The following is a 7,432-nucleotide window of genomic DNA, read 5'->3' as shown; positions in this document are numbered from 1 at the left end:
CATCTCTGATCTTACCCATTCTCTTTAATTTCTGTCATTTACTTTTATGAGCAAATCCCCCATTCCCATTTACAATTCTGCAATGTATTTTCAGTCATTTACTTCCAGTCCTTTAATTCTAGCATTTACTTTTCTGTTATTTACATTCCCGCCATTTTAATTTCTGCAACTCTCAACCCAAATTCTGGATTCGCTCAACTAGAACATTCTTCTAATTAAAGTTGCTTGATCAATCAATCCTTGTGGGATTCGACCTCACTCTATTGTGAGTTTTTACTTGACGACAACTTCGGTACACTTGCCGAAGGGAGATTTGTTGAGAGACAAATTTTCCGTGCATCAAGTTTATGGCGCCGTTGCCGGGGATTGATTGTGCATCAACAATGATTAAATTGGAAGATCACTAGATTGAGCATTTTTATTTTGTGAATTTCATTTTTTTGTTTGAATGATTTACTTTTTGTTTTAGTTAACCTTCTTCCCTTCTCCCTCTACTCGTTTGTTTTTCTTTGTTATTTCAATTCTGTTTGCTAACCCACTAACTGTTTGATATATTGCACCACCCACAACTAACAGTAATTCTGACACAAATACTGTTTGCACCTATTTTCTTTGTTTGAACTTGTTGGTTGTATGACAGGGAGAAGAAGCGGGGCTTCAACTTTCTTAGATTCTGAACCTGAGAGAACCTTCCTTAGACTAAGAAGGGAAGCAAAAGAAAAATGTGTAGTTGGTGCTGAAGAAGAGGAGGAACACTTTGAGGAATACTTTGAACCTAACATGGAAGAAAACATGGAAAATCATCATGAAGAAGAGATTCACAACCATGGCAGAGGAGGTGGAGCAAATCATGCTGGGGAGGATAGAAGAGTTTTGGGCTCTTACATCAATCCAAACCCAGGCAATTGTGGAAGTAGCATCCAAAAGCCAAAAATCCATGCCAACAACTTTGAACTTAAACCACAGCTCATCACCCTTGTTCAGAACAACTGTTCGTTTGGAGGAAGTGTTCAAGAAGACCCCAATCAACATTTAACCACCTTCCTGAGAATATGTAAAACAGTGAAGTCTAATGGTGTTCATCCTGACGCCTATAGACTGCTCTTATTTCCCTTCTCACTCAGGGACAAGGCAGCCAAGTGGCTGGAATCCTTCCCAAGGGAGAGCTTGACAACTTGGGAAGATGTGGTGAACAAATTCTTAGCAAGATTCTACCCTCCTCAACGAATCAATAGGCTGAGAGCTGAGGTTCAAACTTTCAGGCAACAAGATGGTGAGACTCTATATGAAGCATGGGAGAGGTTCAAGGACTTAACAAGGAGGTGTCTACCTGACATGTTCAATGAATGGGTGAAGCTGCACATTTTTTATGAGGGGCTCTCTTATGAGTCAAAGAAGGCCGTAGACCATTCATCTGGAGGATCCTTGAACAAGAAAAAGACCATTGAGGAAGCCATAGATGTTATTGAAACAGTAGCAGAAAATGACTACTTATATGCTTCCGAAAGAGGGAACACAAGAGGAGTGATGGAGCTAAACAATGTAGATGCTCTGTTGGCCCAAAACAAGCTCATTACCCAGCAGCTGGCTGACCTCACCAAGAAGATGGAGAGGAACCAAGTAGCAGCAATCTCCACTTCATCAACAACACAAGAAGGAGTGCATGAAGAAGCAGAGGGTAGTCAGGAGCAAGCCAACTACATTGGGAATTCACCAAGGAAAAATTATGATCCATACTCCAAGACTTACAACCCTGGATGGAGAAACCACCCAAACTTTGGGTGGGGAAGTGAGCAAGATCAAAAGTAATTCACCCAGAGGACATCTCAACACCGCCACAATAACACTTCTCCACACACTCATCAAAACCAAAACAGCACATCTGATCTGAACCACTCATCAATCGATGACAAGCTCTCTAAGATCGAAACCTTCATCGAAGGAATATGTAGAGACATTCAAGACAGTAAAGCATTCAGAGAGGAAGTGCAGTCAAACATGCAGAATCAAAATGCTGCCATCACAAAACTGGAAACACAAATCAGCTATCTGTTTAAGCAGCTCCCTAAGCACAATTTTTGCTATGATGCCCATTCAAGCAAAAGGGAGGAGTGTCAAGCTATCACACTTAGGAGTGGGAAGGAACTGAAGGAACATCCCCAAAAACCTCAAGAAGAAAGCTCAAATAAAAAGGGAAAAGAGCAAGATGGAATGCAACCCCACACGCCAAGTTTGCAGAAAGAAAAAAAGATACCCCAACTGAACATCTCAAGAGCTCCATACCCCCAGCTATTGAAGAAAAAGGAAGATGACAACCAGTTCTTGAGATTTTTGGAAATCTTCAAGAAGCTACAAATCAATATACCATTTGCTGAAGCCATAGAACAAATGCCACTTTATGCCAAGTTTTTAAAGGAGCTAATGACTAAGAAGAGAAGCTGGAAGAACAATGAGACTGTGATACTAACTGAAGAGTGCAGTGCTATCTCTCAGCATAAACTACCTCAGAAACTGAAGGATCCTGGGAGTTTTCAGATCCCTTGCATTATAGGAGAAATCACAGTAGAAATGGCTCTTTGTGACTTAGGGGCCAGCATCAATTTGATGTCAGTAGCTATGATGAGAAAGATGAAAATTGAGGAGGCTAAACCAACAAAAATAGCTCTACAACTAGCAAACCGGTCGTTCAAATTCCCTCACGGGATAGTAGAGGATTTGCTAGTAAAAGTAGGAGATTTCATACTCCCAGCAGATTTTGTGGTGCTGGAAATGCAGGAAGACGCCAAGACTTCCATCATCTTGGGAAGGCCATTCTTGGCCACTGCTGGAGCTGTCATTGATGTTCAGAAGGGTGACCTCACCCTGAGATTACACAATGAAAAGATGACATTCAATGTGTTCAAGGCCATGAGTTATCCACCGGGGGAATGCATGAGGTTAGATGAACTTGAGGATGAAGTGGAGGAGAAATTTGAAGAAGATGAACCTGAAGAAAATGAGAGATTGGTGGAGGAAGAATCTGAATCAAGTGAAGAGGTAGTTACAGCAGATATACATATACCAGATGCACCAAAGGAAGGGAACGAAAAATCAGAAGCACCCAAACCTGAACTCAAAGCATTGCCACCCACTCTCAAATATGCATATCTAGGAGAAAATGAAAACTACCCAGTGATCATAAATTCATCCCTCAGTCAAGATCAAGAGGACGAACTACTCAAGGTGCTGCGGGAGCATAAGGATGCCATTGGATGGACCCTTGCTGACTTGAAAGGAATCAGTTCAGCCATATGCATGCATAAAATACTATTGGAAGATGATGCCAAGCCATCAATTCAATCCCAAAGAAGGCTGAACCCAATCATGAAGGAAGTGGTACAGAAAGAGGTTATGAAGCTTTGGCAAGGAGGGGTCATATACCCAATTTCGGACAGCCCTTGGGTTAGCCCCATACATGTTGTGCCAAAGAAGGGAGGGATCACTGTGGTTACCAATGAGAAGAACGAGCTCATACCTACAAGGACCGTCACAGGATGGCGGATGTGCATAGATGATGGGATATTTTCGTAGAAGAAACGAATTTCTCCAAAACACCCAAAACTAACCGGCAAGTGCACCGGGTCGCATCAAGTAGTAATAACTCACTTAGAGTGAGGTCGATCCCACAGGGATTGATGGATCAAGCAACTTCAGTGGGTGATTAGTTTAGTCAAGCTAACATTGAGTGAATTGTGTGAAGTTGAGCAACAGAAGGTAAAAATTGCAGGGAAATTAAAGTTGCAGAATGTAAATGGGCAGAAGCTTAAAGAGCAAGAAATGTAAATTGCAGAAACTTAAATAGCAAGAAATGTAAATTGCATGAAATGTAAAGGGGAGAGGGTGCTGGAAATTAAAGAGAGCAATAGATCAAAGCTTAGAGGAAATTTAACTTGCAGGAAAGAAAAGTGTAGCAAAGACTTGTAGAAACTCAGATTTCAGAAAACTGAATTCAAAATTTGAAAATGCTAATTGCAGAATAGTGTATCAAAGGGGACTTTCTATTCTACCCTACTCCTAATGCTCGAGTTGAGCCAGCCTCCCCACAAATATGAAAATGATGCCTTATATAGGCTTTACAAAATGGAAATGAAAATGAAATTAAAAACAAATTACAATCAAATGAAATTCCTATTTTATCTATTTCTTGTGCCTTTGAGTGATGATCATGGGCCCTTGCTCTTGATGGAATTGGGTTGATAGAGGCCTTGGTTGATTGCTCTTGGAGTTTGAGGAGGAACCGAAGTGAACCGGGTTTGAATTTGCAAAAGCTTGAGTAAAAGTTTGAGTAAAAGTTTGAGTCAAACTTTTACTCCAACTTTTCACATCAGCCACCCTCTTTTGCTGATACCAACGTTGGGGCAAAAGTTTGGGGTCTAACTTTTGCTCCAACGTTGGCCTCCCTTATGCACATTTATGGCGCCATTTTTGTCCTCTTGTCATGTCGCCAATTTTATGCCCAATATAGACTATCATATATGGTTGGAAAGCTCTAAATGTCAGCTTTCTAACCCATTTAGAATCACTTCAATTGGACATCTACAACTCAAGTTATGATCATTTGAAGAGGGCATGGTTGCTGGCTTTGGTGTGCAGCGTTTGAGGTAAAGTTTGCCTCAAACGTTGGCGAAAACGCCAGTTCTGGAGGCTCAAACGTATTGTCCACCCCATACTATTATACATTGTTGGAAAGCCCTGAATGTCTACTTTCCATTGCCATTGGAAGCGCATCAATTGGAGCTCTACAGCTCGAGTTATACTCCGTTGAAGGTGCAGAGGTCAGTTGGCCTCACTGCAGGTTGCCACCATGTTCGTTTATGCACATTGCGGGGCAGTTTTCTCCCTCAATTTTAGTGTCCACCATGCAGTGCCATATATGCTTGGAAAGCTCTTGATTCCTACTTTCCAATGCTTCTTGAATCACTTCATTTGGAGCTCTGTAGCTCAAGTTATTCTTGTTGGAAGTATACCCCTTCAAGCTGTTGTGGTGTGTGGCGCCAACGTTAGCCCAAAAGTTAGAGGCTAACGTTGGCGCAAATTTTTGGTGGCCAGGGGGTGTTTTTCTCATGCCAACGTTAGCCACAAAGTTAGGGGCTAACATTGGCGCAAACTTTTGGTGCCCAGGGAGTAACTTTCATGTGCCAACGTTAGCCCAAAAGTTAGGGGCTAACGTTGGGGCTAACTTTTCACCCAAAAGTTTGTGCAAAAGTTTGAGGCTAACTTTTGGTCCAGCTTTTTGCTTCCTGGTTCATTTTCACTTATTCCATTGTCCTCTCTTTACTCCTAGCCATTCTTTCTTGCTTCAACCTTTCTTCAAGCTTTCTTCACCTATCATTAATCAACCAAACACATCAAAGCTATGCTCAAAATCATGAGATATTCATTCTTTCATAATAAGTGACAATTATAGCATAAAACCTCATGAAATAGCATGAATTCATACATGGTTGATTAAATCAAAGGAAACATGAAAATCTACCCAATTGGCTTGCTTATGGATCAAGAAAGTGCATAAAACCTATTGAAAACAAATGAAAAAGCATAGAAAAACATGACATGGTGACATGTCATCACAACACCAAACTTAAACCTTGCTTGTCCCCAAGCAAGAAAAGAATCATGCAATAAAGATTGACAATCCAAGGCAAGAAGAATAGCAACTCAATGTTCATGGTAAGCTAGTTTTTTAAGCATGCTATAATCACAAAAGAAATGTAAATGATTGATGCTTCCATCTAGCTCAATTTATGAAATCTTTTTATATTTCTTCCTTGAAACAAGCTTTTGATTTTCTTATTAGCTTCTCCTTTTGGGTGCTTTGCCCCATGAGTTGATAACAAAGCTACGACTTCTAAATGCTTTGTTTTCAAGTATTACCACTTGATACATAAGCACCACAAGCATTTGATTAGAGGACTTCATTAAGCTCATTTTTTTTTCTTTTCTTTTCTTGACTCTCTAATCATTGATGCTCAGAGCCTTGAGCTTTGAGGGAGTGCTTTTGCACTTTGAGCCTAACCTTGACTTCTAAGTGTTTTGTTTTCAAGCATTTGGCTTGATACATAAACACCACAAGTACTTAGCAAATAAATTACCATTGGTACTCAGAGCCTTCAGCTTTCTCATTCTTTCCCTTTTTCTTTTCTTGCTTTAATTGTATTTGCTTCTTCAAGGTTTTCATGATTTTCAAAAGATTTCATAAAATGTTCTAGATGAAAACTTCAATTAAATAGAATCCAATGCAATTGAGCAACAATTAATCATACTAGTTGTCCAATACTTGTATGCACATGCTAAACTCTTCTTTAGTTCCTTGTTTGTTTATGATCATGATGCTTTACTGCTTTTGAATTCACAAAACCCAAGTTGGTAATCACAATGGCACAGCACCATGTTGCAATTTAGAAATCAAACTATGCCTTTTCATACACACATGCATACAGAGAAGGTAAAGACAATCATGCAGTTTATAGTGCTTGAAACAAATGAGAGGAAAAGGAACTTTACAACCTTGTAGTTCATCTTCTCTATTGTTGTCATTTTCCTCTCATTCTCCTCCTTCCCATACCAAACTCAGAATGCTTGCTCATCCTCAAGCAACTATTAGAACCGTGGCTATGGGGCTAAGATGGATCATGAATGTCTTACACAAGAAATGTTAGTAGTACATGTGTTTCAAGCAAGCAAAATTAAAGATAATAATCAAGGCACAAGAGACAGAGACATTGTGACTGCAAGCTTAAGAAGGTGAGCATAATACTTTGCATAAAGAATAAGTGGCACACCAAACTTAGTGTGACACTTTCACTTGGAATCAATGCAAGTATCCAGTAAAGATTTGAAGCAAATTGTGTTGCATAGCAACACCAAACTTAGAATGCAATCCTATGTCCATTTATTTGAATTAAAACTAAACAAAAGAAACTGTTATATGTTAAATACAATCACCAAATGAAGAGTCTGTTATGAATAAGGATGTCTTGGTGATGTATTAACAAAAACAGTTAATGAAGGAAAGCATTAAAAACAAGTAAATAAATGAAACAAAGAGAAAACAAAATTTATCCAACTAAGAAGAAAAATAACACTGTAAAAGGCAATATGATTATGCAGACAAGTAATGTTGCTGGATTCATTGCATAGAAAATTAAGTGGCACACCAAACTTAGAATCTTAGCGTGACACTTCACGTAGAATTGATGCAATCATCCAAATGGGATTGAAAACAATTTGTTGCAAGGCAACACCAAACTTAGAATGTGATCATATGCCAATTTATTGAAATTTAAACAAAGCAAGGAGAAGAAATGTACCTACTGTCTACCTATTCTTTACTTTCTTCCTCTTCTTCCAATTTGTTAAGTGGAATGACTTCAAAGGAGGAGAAGTTTCAGCT

At 39.4% G+C, this 7,432-nt stretch overlaps 1 non-coding gene across 1 annotated transcript; it reads right to left on the bottom strand.

Annotated features, from left to right (window-relative positions):
• Nucleotides 1–1,233: 1,233 nt before the first annotated feature.
• LOC148571938 (small nucleolar RNA R71) lies at nucleotides 1,234–1,337 on the bottom strand. Its single transcript, XR_015880497.1, has one exon. It is a non-coding gene; the product is annotated as a small nucleolar RNA R71 (small nucleolar RNA).
• Between the last annotated feature and the right edge of the window lie 6,095 nt (nucleotides 1,338–7,432).

The sequence above is a fragment of the Arachis ipaensis genome, chromosome B3, assembly GCF_059453495.1.
Source record: "Arachis ipaensis isolate K30076 ecotype BB chromosome B3, ASM5945349v1, whole genome shotgun sequence".
Classification (NCBI taxonomy): Eukaryota; Viridiplantae; Streptophyta; class Magnoliopsida; order Fabales; family Fabaceae; genus Arachis; species Arachis ipaensis.
Note: the sequence above shows the minus strand (reverse complement) of the source record. Positions and strands in the feature narration are given on the sequence as shown.